This window comes from Gracilinanus agilis, chromosome 2 (genome assembly GCF_016433145.1).
Source record: "Gracilinanus agilis isolate LMUSP501 chromosome 2, AgileGrace, whole genome shotgun sequence".
In the NCBI taxonomy this organism is placed as follows: Eukaryota; Metazoa; Chordata; class Mammalia; order Didelphimorphia; family Didelphidae; genus Gracilinanus; species Gracilinanus agilis.
In genome coordinates this window covers 195,309,754-195,324,023 of record NC_058131.1, presented here as the reverse complement: position 1 = coordinate 195,324,023, position 14,270 = coordinate 195,309,754, and the positions used below count along the sequence as shown (strand labels likewise).

The 14,270-nt window shown below is 32.4% G+C and overlaps 1 protein-coding gene across 3 annotated transcripts in view; it reads left to right on the top strand.

Moving 5' to 3' along the window:
* The window catches only part of FBXO25 (F-box protein 25), a 127,955-nt gene that overhangs the window by 71,760 nt on the left and 41,925 nt on the right, over positions 1 to 14,270 (top strand). The gene's annotated exons all lie outside the window — the stretch shown is intronic.

Genomic DNA, 14,270 nt, shown 5'->3' with positions numbered 1-14,270 from the left:
AGCTTTTTCTGAAATCACCTTGCTTATCATTTCTTATAGCACAATAGTATTCCATCACCATCATATACCACAATTTATTCAGCCATTCCCCAATTGATGGATATCCCCTCAATTTCTAATTCTTTGCTACCACCAAAAGAGCTACTAAAAATATTTTTGTACAGAGAGTCTTTCCCTTTTTTATGATCTCCTTGGTACACAAACCCAGAAGTAATATTATAGGTTCAAATGTATGCACAGTTGTATAACCCTTTAGGTATAGTTTCAAATTAAGGCATACATTTTTCATAAAATGAAACAGCATTTTTGAAGAATATGATTTCATAGAATATGATTTCATATATTAAATGGCACAAAAAGGAAATATCCTGAGCTATATATTCATAATTATTGTTTGCTTTTTGTATGTGAGCAATTATCTACATTCTAATAAATAAAATTATCCCTATAATATAGGCTCTTATGTTTTCCTCCTCTCTGTTTTGGACAAAAGATAGCCAGATAGTTCTGAAAGTTATTATATGTTCTTAATGATTTGTCACTTCAAAAAGTACTTTGAACCTTAAATCATTGAAAAAAATTACTAGAGGGAGAAAAATAGAGTTTGTAGATTATATTAGAGAACAAGATATTCTTAACTCTATAGGATGTTTCATGTAATAGTTCTTAGAATTATAAGTTGACTTCATGAAATTATTCTTATCCTGTTGTACTATTCACTTATTTCTAGCTACCACTTTCTTATTTTTAAACTGCTTCACTTCTGATTAGGTAGAATTAATGACTGTTTTCTGAAGGCATGTATATGTGTGTGTATATTTTTCCTAATTCACTTGAACAAGTTATATAGTTTGGTTATTCCTTTCAAAGATGATGAAACATATACCCTGAGTTAAATGCCTTGTACAGCAACACAACTGAGTAGCCCAGGAAGCAAGTCTCAGTTTTAAGAATAACTAAGAAAATGTTTTCCACATAAAGTTTGAATGAAATAAATAATTATAAAAGATACCCACATTTTCTAATCTTCACAAGAGATTTCAAATTTTGCAGATGTAAGGAAAGCTAGAGATAGGCTAGAGATGCATAAGAGAGAAATCAGATGGCAAGCAAGAATTTTTAAGGACATTTCCCTTTGAGTTTATTCTCAAGGAGAGTATTTTGAACTTTGCATGAAGGAAGAGACCATATATAGACTTAGGATCTATGTATTGGTCTACATTATTGCCTAGAACAGCTGAAAATTTATTTGGAGCATATCCATTTTTAGACTTCTTGACTATTATAGAAGGCAAACAATAATCTTCACCAACAACTATCCTTATTGTCTTTGGTTATGAGAGAAATGTGTGTTATTTTATATTCTATTAAGCATTTGTAGTAACTTTTCACTGATGATATTTTACTTAATTGCCATGACTTTATCAACATGACTAATATCAAATTATCTGTCTGCTTTAGTAAGTATTATTGATACTGTTGGATTGCTTTCATTAATTTAGAAGCAGTCTAGCTTACTTAGGAAAAGAGCTTTTGATGCCTAAAAAATAATATTTTTTCAATTTTTCTAATTAGTTCAAGAATTTCTCTATTTAAAAGCTTGCACATAAAAATGTTTCCATTAAGCTTTTCAGATAACATTTATATAGGAATCCCTAGTTGGGCCAAAATTACCATTATCAAATTCTGGAGGTTGTCCAAGTACATTACATTTCTTTTGAATATAACAATATGAGATTTAAAAGTCCAATTATAGATCATTCCTGTAGTCAGATGAAAAGTTGTTCTAGTTGGCAGTCTTATTCTTTGGCTCTTGCTGAGGTATGTTGAACAAAGTTTGATACCCTCATCAGTCGTAAATCAAAAATTAGAAATTAAACTTTATATACCCCAACCCAGCTTCTAAGAGGTTATGGTAATTAGAAATTTTTTGTTAAAAATATTTGAGGCAATCCATGCCACTTTATAAGGCAACATTGTGTATAGTGTGCCAAACCTAAACCCAGGAAGAATCATCTTTCTGAGTTCAAATCTGGCCTCAGGCACTTACTAGCACTGTGATGTTAGACAAGTTATTTAACCCTGTTTCCCTCAATTTCCTCATCAGTAAAATGAGGTAGAGAAGGAAATGGCAAACCACTCCAGAATCTTTTCCAGGAAAACCCCAACTGGGGTCATTAAGAGTCAGACACAATTGAAGCAAATGAATAAAAACACTATGCCATAAAAAAACCTAATTTGCCTATATAATTTAGCTTTCTTTTTAAAGATTATTTCTCCAAAGTTATTTTCAAGAGGAATGGATAATTAATGATTCATTTAGTTTTAAGAACCAGTAATTTGTTCAGTACCTCTACCATTGAGTAACTTCTTATGCAACTAGTTTCTGAGAATGAGAGAACCTAGTGTAAGAAGCATATGTATTTGGAGCAATGAATAGGTAAGTTTAAGACTGTGATATGATTAATGAATAAACTGTCAGACTCTTCAGTGTGCAACTGATGAATAATTTTTTAACTCTACAATAACATTTGAACATCTTTAATCAAGTCACTACATATAGCATTTGAAAAATGTCTGTAATAAGTTGTTCATTATTATTATTTTTTAATTGATCATGATTTTGTTTTTGCTCTTCTAAAAGTTTTTTACATCTTAGAAAAGAGTATGATAGAGTATTTTAAATTTCTATACTAATTCTTCCTTGGATTAATAAAATACCTTATATTTTATATCTTAATAATGTGGTTGTTAGGAGTAACACCATCTTTTTAAAACGTTATTAAAGACAATTTGATTCTGTTTTAATGACTCGCTCACATTATTAGTATAGGTTCAGTAAATCATTATGTTGAGTTGCTTTAAACAATGACTATAGAATAATTCACTGAATTATTGAAGTTCACTTATACCCAAAGGTTTAATAAAAATGAAAGTATTTTTTTCCTTCAGTAGAAAACTGTGTGAAACTAGTCATTTCTCTCCTACTGATTACATTCAATTAGTGTTTCATGATATGCTTTGAGAAACTTCCTCATTAAAAAACAAAAAGAAAAGAAAAATTCCTTTAATGTATCATGTATTGTTTTTAACTGCTGGGGAATTATTAGCTTCTATTAATCTCTGGTACATAGTTCAGCTTCATTTGCTTCCACCCCCTTCATAATAAACTAAGTTGGTTTTTCTTTAGAAATTTTATTTTATTTTCTATTCTTAGGCAAAACTAGCACATAAAGCTATGTTATTTTTGGTGAGCATTTTAAAATTCATGCAATTATCAAAGGACCTGAGATTGTCAGATGACTTTAAAATTTCTTGTCTTAAGGAGAATTGTTTTACAAATTGTAGATCAAAATAGTTACAAGTTGGAGTTTTAAAGGGTCTTTTTTTAATTAAATAGTTTTCATCTGGTTTGGAGACTGAGTAAAGTTAAGCATGGCTTGGTTATTGCTCTCAATAGATGACCTTTTTATTGAAGGTGGCATACTTTAACATCACTTAACATGTTTCATCGAAGTCCTTATTTCAATATGCATTCTAAGACTTTTTCTATTCAGAATAGTATGTATATCTGTAAATCCTTAAAACCAAACCTTCCAGGAAAAAGCCAGAGATGCTAGCAGCTACTTCTTCCATGCACTCCTATTCTTTTTAATGATGGTAACAAATGACAATTTAGCCAGTTTCTATACAGAATGAAAGTAGCTTTAAGGGAGAAAGACTCTACACTGTGTATCAATCAACAGTTAATTTATAATTTCTATACCTTTCTTAGTCAATACATCAATATAATGTCTTTCATAAGTAGGTGGTGCCTATGCCGACTTGTTTAACCCATAGCTTTATGTAATCTTATAGTAAATAAGAAATTACCAAACCATAGTTTTGCACCACTGGCAATAAAACTCCATGACATGCCCAATCTTACAGAAAAATTGGGAAGTTAAGAGAAAGTAGAAATGTTCTGAGTGTATCTTCCTACTACACCTTTTCTCAGGCTATTCCAAAACTTAGCATTTTTGTCAAGGACAGAAGTGAGAGCGTTTCATGGTATCTAGGGAGAGGATATTTGACTTAATTTTTACACATAAGCCTTTTTTTACCTTACCTCATTTCCCTTGGGAAAAAAAATCTTTACAATTTAATATACATATACCAAGAAGTTACTACATGCAATATTTTTAGCATTGGGGATGCAATAATAAAGAAACAACTCCTATTTTAAGAAGAAAGAGAGAAAAAATAAAAAAACACAAAGATTAATAGATGGTATGTTGGGTGGCAGAGTACTCAGAACCAGAGGGAATCGGTAAAGGAAAGACTGATTGGTGAAGGTGACACTTCTGACAGACCTTGAAGGAAGAAGGTGATTCTCAAGATGGAGATGATCAGTTTTTGTGTTATGTTATCTTCCAGAAAGTAAATCAATGATTAGGTGAAGTTTCTGAACATTTTAGGGGTTAGGTGCAGAGAGAACAGAAACAAATCTATTGTCAATGAAGAAAACAAGGAAAACAAGGTAGACACAAGGGGAATAGATGGAGAAAAATTCTATCAGTAATAGCACAATAGTTTGGGAATGGGTTGGGTAGAAGAATCAATTCAACAAATATTTATTAAGTTCTTATTTCTTACTGCTATAAATAATTAAGCAGTTTACTTTGCAAGATTCTACAGTACCAAAAAGAAGAAGAGTACTTCTGCCCCCAGGGAACTTATATATACATGGGATTCAATAAAAGGGCAAGCTGCTTTAGTATCTTTCATAGACTTCAATGTAGCAGCATAATATTGATGTTTAATGGGGTCCGTGACCTTACAGAAGTTGGTACTACCTCCAGCTTCCTCCAACAGTGCAGATAGCCACCTATCTGTACTCTGTCATGTAATCCTCTGTTTTATTCTGACCATTTGCTCCCATTAATTCACCCAATGTGCTAGAGGTCTTCCTTTACATTGAAACATAATCTTTAAGAGGTTAGGTATTATTTTCTTTTTGTATCCCTAGCATGGACACATCATTTGGCATATAGTAAGTGATTAATAATTGCTTTCCCTCCTCATGCATTAAATTAAATTTTTGTGAATAATTTTTAATATCCCTTGTCCCCTTTTCACCCATTCTGTTATTATTACTACAGATTCAAGACTGAGGGCCATTTTGTGTTTTTCTTTGTTTGATGATTTGCCATGGCTAAAGAAGTAGGAGCTAATCAACTGGTGCTGTCTCCTCAGTCAGACCCATCGTCAGAAATCAGACAGCCTTTTCAGGACCATTCTTGAAGCCTTCCCAACACAATACAAACTATCTGAGCTTGTGTTCTGCTGGCATAGCCTTCAAGAACCCAAGTTTACCTTCACAACATGATGAGATATAACTTTTATGGTATTTTTGATGTTATTAATACTAATATGCTGCAATTTGTGTAATGATAAGTTTGCAGAATATTTTCTTCCCAACATTTCCATACAGTAGTATAAAAATAACCTTATCCCCCAAACTAAGTTAAATTATATTAGAATTTCTTTTTTTCCTAAGGCACAAATATATTGGTATGTTTCAAGAAACTTTTTGAGATAGTTGAAATTAAAAACATATTGGCAATATGATTTCCTTTATAACAAAGTAACATAAATATTTATAAAACTTGTCAAATGGTCAAAACTCTTAACATCTCCTAGCCTATTCAAAGAATAATTTATTTATATGGCTAGATGTAATTCATATTCTCAGTTGACCTGCATAGCCAAGTAAATAAATATATTTCTCCATTTATAAATATGACATAAATATTTGTACTGGGGCTATCTACAATGAGTTAGTTTATTCCTTTAGGTTCTCCATTGGATGTCATTTCAATGCTTTTTCCAGTTTCTCCCCTTACCCCTCTACTTTTAAAATCTTCTTTGCTAGACCACTCATTCCCTACCCATTATTTCCTGGGTCTTTATTTCTTCTCTTTCTGGTAAGACTATACCTTGTGTTTTTGGAAGTCACTGTGCTGACATGATTTCTTTAATTTTTTAAAATCTATTATGAATTATTTCTTAATTTAAAAAATATAAAGATTCTATTTTGTTCATGACTGGAAGATTCATTTTCTAGTCCTTTAGTGACAGGAGATTCCCCCCAACTCCTTGCCTCATTTTGGGGGACCTACATTATTCCTAAGAATATTTTCTCCCCTCCTCCATTGGAAATGCTTTTGCAAAAACAAACAATGCAAGATATAGTAGGTCCTACCAATACAAAAGATTTTTAACATAGGTCTTGAGAAAGACTATAAACTAGCTCATTTGAGGGAGACTCAATAGCAGTCCCTGCTACAACTCTTGAAATCATGAACTGAAGTTTTGTGAGGTTGCAATCTGCAACCATAAAAAGGATACCCACATAATAAAATTCCAAAACACTTGTTCAGGTCCTTAGAAAGCAAGTATCCAGTACATTTTTGATTCATTCAATCCCTTGATAACCATCCCAATATTTAATAGCCTTTATTTATTGAAAATACTTTCTGATTCATTTCCTAACTTATTTCTCTTATGGGTTAAATTATTTCTTATCTTCAGAGAGAGTAGTTGCTTCCTTTCCTCCTTGGAAAAATATTTGTAGGAATTTGGAGCTTTCTATTCCATAGGATCAGTAAATTCTTCCCCTTTTACTAGCAGTTAATAGCTTTTAAAATTCATATTAGAAGATGACCACTTTACTCTTTTCCAGGTTTTCCATGGACTTTTCTTTTTAACCCTTAACTTCTGTGTTTTGGCTCCTTGGTGGAAGAGTGGTAAGGGTAGGCAATGGGGGTCAAGTGACTTGCCCAGAGTCACACAGCTGGGAAGTGTGTGAGGCCAGATTTGAACCTAGGACCTCCTGTCTCTAGGCCTGACTCTCAATCCACTGAGCTACCCAGCTGCCCCCATTCCTTGGACTTTTTAAATTGAGAAGTTCTGAATTAAGAGGAACCTTTTATCATGATAACTTGACAAGCTAATTAACTTCAGTAGAGTTGAAAAAAATTATAAATTTATGAACAAGTCAAAATATCTCTCAGTGATGTCATTTTCATCCTCTTTGAGTAAGAAGGACAACCACTACCTCCATTTCCCCCCTTCTTAATCCTCAAAAAGCCACCATCCTGGATTAAGCCATCATCATTTCTCACCTGAACCATGACATTAACCTCCTAATTGGCTTCTTTACTTCTAGTCTCTCTGATTCCAGACTTTTCCCTCTCCAATCTATTTTTTAAACAGTTGCCAGTTTTATTCCCAAAGCACAGGTTAAAACCATGTGACTCTTGAAAAATCTTAAGTGGCTTAAATAACTCTCAGAAAAAGAACAAACCATGAATAAACTCTTGAGAGAAAAAATCCTCAGGATCAGATGGATATTTAAACAAGTTCTCCCAAACATTAAGAGAACAACTAATTACAGTACTATATGAATTATATTGAAAAAATGGGTAAAGAATCCTACCAAATTCCTTCTATGATACAAATATGCACTTAATACCTAAACCAAAGAGAACAGAAAACTATAAGCCATTTCCCTAATGAATATTGATGCAAATAAAACTGACAATCTAAGTGAAATGGATATTTACAGATACCCTATCTTAAAGAAATTAAATAAGCCATAAGTTATCAGATGGTTTTAAAAATGAATACCACCATATATTTAAAGAATTCTAATAATATGTAATTTTTTTTTAAAATAGATAAGGAAATCCTACCAAATTCTGTGACACAAATATGTTCTGATACCTAAACCAAGGAGAACAAAAACAAAGAAAACTATAGGCCATTTTCCCCTAATGAAAACTGATGGAAAATTTTTGAATAAAATTCTAGCAAGAAAGTTACTGCTATAAAAAACTAGTTGGGATTTATACTTGGAATCTAGAGCTAGTTCAGTGTTAGGAAAACTATATGCATAATCAACCATAATAACAAAAATAATAAGAAACAGATGGTTCATACCCATAGATGCAGACAAAACTTTTGACAAAATATATATCATCCATTCCTATTAAAACCACTAAAAACACTGGAATAAATGGAACTTTTATTAAAATGATAAACAGTAATTAAAACCATTAAGATGCATTTAGCTGAGATAGGGATAGAATAGAAGACTTTTACAGTAAGATATAGGGTAAAGCTAGGATGCCCATTATTATGATTATTATTCAAAATTATATTATAAGGGGGCAGCTGGGTAGCTCAGTGGATTGAGAGCCAGGCCTAGAGACGGGAGGTCCTAGGTTCAAATCCGGCCTCAGACACTTCCCAGCTGTGTGACCCTGGGCAAGTCACTTGACCCCCATTGCCTACCCTTACCACTCTTCTACCTATAAGTCAATACACAGAAGTTAAGGGTTTAAAATTAAAAAAAAAAATTATATTATAAATGTTAGCTATAGCAGGAAGATAAGAATAAGAAATCTGAAGAATAAGAATATACAGTGAGGGAAAAGTAATCGTTTTTTCATTTTTGCAGATAATATAATGTTACAAATTTGGCAAGTTACAGGATAAAAGTAAATCCACAGAAATCATCTGCATATTTTTATATTACCAATAAAGCCCAGGAATAAAAGTTAGAAAGAGAAATTCCATTTATAATAAATACAGTGAAAAATACTTGGGAGTCCACCTGCCAAGACACATATAGAAATTATATAACAAAATCACAAAACTCTTTTCATACAAATAAAGACATATCTAAAAAAAGATATTAATTGTTCATGCATAGTCTAAATTAATATGATAAAAATAACAATATCACCTAGTAAATTAGATAAATAAATGTTAGAGAAAATATTAAATAAATTAGAGAAATATTCATTGCTCCTAGGTATTCTTAGCCAATATAATAAAAATGACAATATTACCTAAATCAATTTTTCTAGTTCCATAAAAACAAAACTAGGGGGCAGCTGGGTAGCTCAGTGGAGTGAGAGTCAGGCCTAGAGGCAGTAGGTCCTAGGTTCAAACCCGGCCTCGGCCACTTCCCAGCTGTGTGACCCTGGGCAAGTCACTTGACCCCCATTGCCTACCCTTACCAATCTTCTACCTATGAGACAATACACCGAAGTACAAGGGTTTAAAAAAAACTACCAAAGAATTATTTATGGAACTAGAAAAAGTAATAACAAAATTCATCTGGAAAAAGAAAAAGTCAAGAATATCAAAGCAATCAGAGGTGGGAGGTAAAGGAAGTTGTCCTAGCAGTTTCAGATTTCAAACCATTTTATAAAGCAGCATTTCAAAGCAGTCTGATTTTAGAAAAGAAATACAGTAGTTGATCAGTAGAATAGATTAGGCTGACAATATATAGGAGTAAATGTCCATAATAACCTAGCAATAGAGAAACTCAAAGTTCCAAACAATTGGGTCAAGAATTCACCATCTGAAAGAGCCTGCTAAGAAAACTGAAAAGCAGTCTGACAAAAACTAGGCATAAACCAATTATCTCACACTTTATTGCAGTATAGGCTCAAAATGGTTACATGTTTTAAACATAAAGTGCTAAATGCAAAATAAGGTAGAACTCACAACCAAATAAAAGATGGAGAGTCATAGGATACATTTGATTACATTAAATTTAAAAGTTGCACAAACAACTCCCAAAAAGTTCTGATCAAAAAAACAGTTTAAACAGCAGATCCTTAAACTCTAAGAAACAATCAAGTAAAACTTCTCAGAAATTCTAGAACTAAAGAGTAAATAGAAATTGGTGGAATTCCTCAATCACCACCACAAAGAAATGCCAAGATGAAAAGGAACATTTTTTGGAAATTCCAAAGTTCCCAGGTTAAAGAGAAAATACTATAAGCAACAAGAAAAAAAATTCTCTGAAGCTTCAGTCAGAATAGTATAGGACTTAATAGCTTCAACATTAAAAGAACAAAGACCATGGAAAAACAATATTTCAGAGAGCAAAGGAATTGAGTTTACAACCAAGAATAACATACGTAGCAAAGCTGAGTGTAATTTTACAAGGGGAAAGAAATAATATTTAATGAATTAAAAGTTTCAATTCTTGGGGGAAAAAAACAACTTAATAGAAAATTTGGACCATAAGAAATATAATAAGGTAAATATGAAAGATCAATTTATAAATGACTCAAAAAGTCAAACTTTATTTCAAATATAGGAAAATATCATCTATAATCCTTAAGAATAACATCATTATGTGGGTATTGAAAGAGCACATATAGATAGAAGACTTGAGGTTGAGTTAAATATAATGGAATGAGCTAAAAATAATAATAAAAGAGAGCAGGAAGAGGTAAAAGTAAACAATTATCTCATATAAGAGGAATGAATGGAAAAATTGTCCCAGAGAAGGGAAAGAAGGAGTAGAGAGCTGGTAGTACTAGAACCCTCTCATCAGATCTTGTTAAAGAGGGAACAACATACACAACTGAAGGTTAAAAGTCTTCTTAATGTACAGAGAAACCGGAGGGAAGAGAGAAAGGATAAGGGAGGGACTAAGGATCTCCTTAAGGGAATAAGGCATTAGGAGAAGGAGGATTTTTTTATTTGGAGAAAAGAGGAAAAGAGAAAAGGGGAATAAGAAAAGGAAGGGATATTTAGAAGGGAGTACATACTTAGAAACTGGAGGGGGGGCAAGGTGAGGAGATAGGGGAGAAACAGAATAAGAGAGGAGGGTTTTTTAAAATCAAACTCATATCAAGAAATAGGAGAGGGAAGCAGAGATAAGGAAAATACTTTTGTTGGGAGTATAGAATAAGAGTAAGGTAAGAGGGTAAGGATGAGAGGGATATTTAGAAGGGTGGGCTGATTTAGAATTAGGGTGGCAAAGGGAGATAATAAGGGAAGGGTTCTAAGAAGGGGAATGAATTGGTAGTGGACAGAAGAAATTGGATGTCTGAGGAGAGATATGGCAAAAGGAGAGGAAGGGGACAAAAATGAAAAACAGAATGGACAGTACTAACCAACTAGAAATTATGACATTGAATGTGAGTGTGATGAATTCACCCATAAAAAGAAAACAGCAGGATAGATCAAAAACAAAAACCCAACAATATGCTGTTTACAAGAAATACACTTAAAAATGGAGAGACATACATAGAACAAAATTAAAGAGCTGGAGCAAAATATACTCCCTCAGCTGATACAAAGAAAGCAGGGATAGCAATTGTGATCCCTGAAGAAGTTAAAGCTAAAATAAATATAAGCGATAAATAGGGAAACTGTATGATGTTAAAATGTATCATAGATAATGAAGCATTATTAATATTACACCTATATGTCCCAAATTTATAGCATCCAGATTTTAAAAAGAAAAACCAAATTAGTTATGGATAGAAATAGATAACAAAAAAATTATTGAGGAACTTCAATTTTCCCCTGTCAGATCTAGATAAATCTAACAAAAATAAGAAATAAGTCAAAGACATTAATAGAATCTTAGATAAGTTAAATATGACAGTTATTTTTAAAGAATTGAATGGAAACAGAAAAGAGTATACCTTCTTCTCAGGGGTACATGTTACCTTTACAAAAATTAACCATATATTAGGGCACAAAAAATTATAGTTAAATGTAGAAAAAATATTAAATGCATCCTTTTCAGAGCATAATGGAATTAACATTGTATATGGTAAGGGAACTTGGAAACAAAAAATAAAAACTAATTATAGAGACTAAATAGCTTAATTTAAAGAATGAGTAGTAAAAGAACAAATCATAGAAATAATAAATCATTTCATTGAAGAGAATGATAATAATGAGACAACATACCAAAATCTATTAGATACAGCAAAAGCAGTAATTAGAAAAAGATTTATATCTCTAAATTCTTATACTAATAAAATAGAAAAAAATCAGATCAATGAACTGGGAATGTAATTTTTGAAACTAGAAAAAGAATAAAAATAAAAAAATCCTCCACTAAACATCACATTAGATGTTTAATCTAAAAACAAAGGTGAAGTCAATAAAATTGAATGTTTAAAAAATTGTTAATAAATAAATCTAGAAATTTGTTTTTTAAAAAATAACAAAATAGATAAACTATAAACCAAAATATGATTTTTTAAAAAGAGAAGAAAATCAAATTTCTAGCATTAAAGATGAAAAGGATAAATATACCACCAATGAAGATAAAATTAAAGCAATTATTAGTAATCACTTTGATCAATTATATGCCAATAAATTTCACAATGTAAGTATAATATAATGTAAGGAAAAATACTTAGAAAAAATAATAATAAATTGACTAAATTATAAGCAGGTTTCAGAAGAAAGCAAAGCTATCAGTAGCTAAGCTCAGAAACAGGAGGTTCTGGGTTCAGATGTGACCTTACACTTCCCAATTGTGTAACACTGGGCAAGTCACTTAATCTCCATTGCATAGCCCTTACTTCTCTTCTGCCTAGGAACCAATACACAATGTTGAAACTAAAGGAAGATAAGGTTTGTATGTTTGATTTTTGATGCTCTAAGTCACTAACATAGAAGAATAAAATATGTGAGGGAGGAGAAAAAGAACATAGTTTGATATTTGGTGTAAGTCTTTACAAAATAGGTTACAAATGATTCTCTGGAATTTTCTGTCTCTTATGCCTGAGACATTCTCCCTCTTCTACTTTGTTTACTCCCTGACTTCATTTTAGTCTCAACTAAAGTATTGTTTTACTGGAAGCTTTCTCTAAATCTCTCTTAATTCTATTGTCTTCCTTCTGTTAATTATTTGCTATTTATCCTGTACTGCATATATCTTGCTTTGAATATATATTCTTGCATATTTTCTCTACCATTAGATTGTAAGCTACTTGAGGGCAAAGACTATCATTGCCTTTTTTGTATCCCCACCACTTAGTCCAGTACCTGGAACATAGTAAGCCCTTGATAAATGTTTATAAGTTAATTCTCCAGAAAATTCTTCAGAAAAGATGGGTAAGGGATGAGCTTAAGTTCTTTAAGTGGACGTTATGAAGCATGAAAAATGCAAAGTCCTTTTGATAGATAACTCCAACTTCATAGGGAAGCTTAATTCAGTATTTTACATCTGTTTTCCAGGGGGGAAATGGATAAAGATTTCATATCAAAAGGACATTGATTGTCCAAGTAATGGGGTCAGGAGTTTTAGCATAGTCAATAATATAACAAGTACATTGAGGGCTAACTGGTCTAGTAAGCTTCCCATCTAAAGAGCAATCAATAGTAAGCAATATTCACTTCATTTCAAAGAAGGAGGAAAGATGGCATTTTGACTTTACAAAAGGATAGTAGCAATAATTCAGTTTTAGAAGCTACAGTGTTAACCAATTGGTAAGCAGTCATCAAGGGAGGGAGAGCTTGGAGTTTGTGTTGTCTTTGCCTACCACTTTATTTTAGATAGCTCTCCCTAGTGTTGAAAAGCTTCAAAGGCCAAACCCCCCACTGAGAGAAAGGAATAAAAGATAAAGGAAAATGTGATATGTGGCAGAGTGAAAATAGAAGATTTTGCTGGAGTGCAAGGGAAAGAATGTTCAGGGGTTGGCCTCTCCAAATCAGTTTTTGGTAAAGGTAGCAGAACTAGTTAGCTGGATCAAGGGTTTGGTGACCAAAAAGTCCTGATCACCAAGATGTAGGCTAAGCCTCTGGAGGTACTATAACAGTTCAGGTCAGTCAAGCTGGGTTTCTCTCTTCCAAGTATTTCAAATAGAAGTCACTCAAATCAGGAAAATGCTGGCAGGAATATCTCAGGAACCAAAAGAGTATACAAGACAATCCTAAGCAGGATCTGAGGAGACCAAAGTCTAGAAGCTGTGAACTCTCTCTCTGCTCCCAAAGTTCTCCTCCAAGGGCTGGCAGTTCAACCCCCTCACAAGCCTCTCTCAGAACTCTTAAAGTCCAACCCCTGAACATTCTTTCCCTTGTACTCCAGCAAAATCTTCTATTTTCACTCTGCCACACATCACATTTTCCTTTATCTTTTATTCCTTTCTCTTACCACCTTTCCCAATCCATATTCTCATGATTGATAAACTCATTGATTGTCAAAATAGAATGGTCTTTAGAGACCACCTAGTTCAGGAATACTTCACCTGAGGTCCATAGATATATTTCAGGAAGTCCATTAACTGGAATGAAGAAAAAAATTACACTTTATTTTTAGCTATTCTATAATTTAAATTTTGCATTTCCTTACATATTCCGAGGTTTCTACAAGGCTGCCAAATGGATCCATGACCAAAAATTTAAAAAATAAGTTAATAACCCTAGATCTATTAAACTCCTTCAGTTTTATA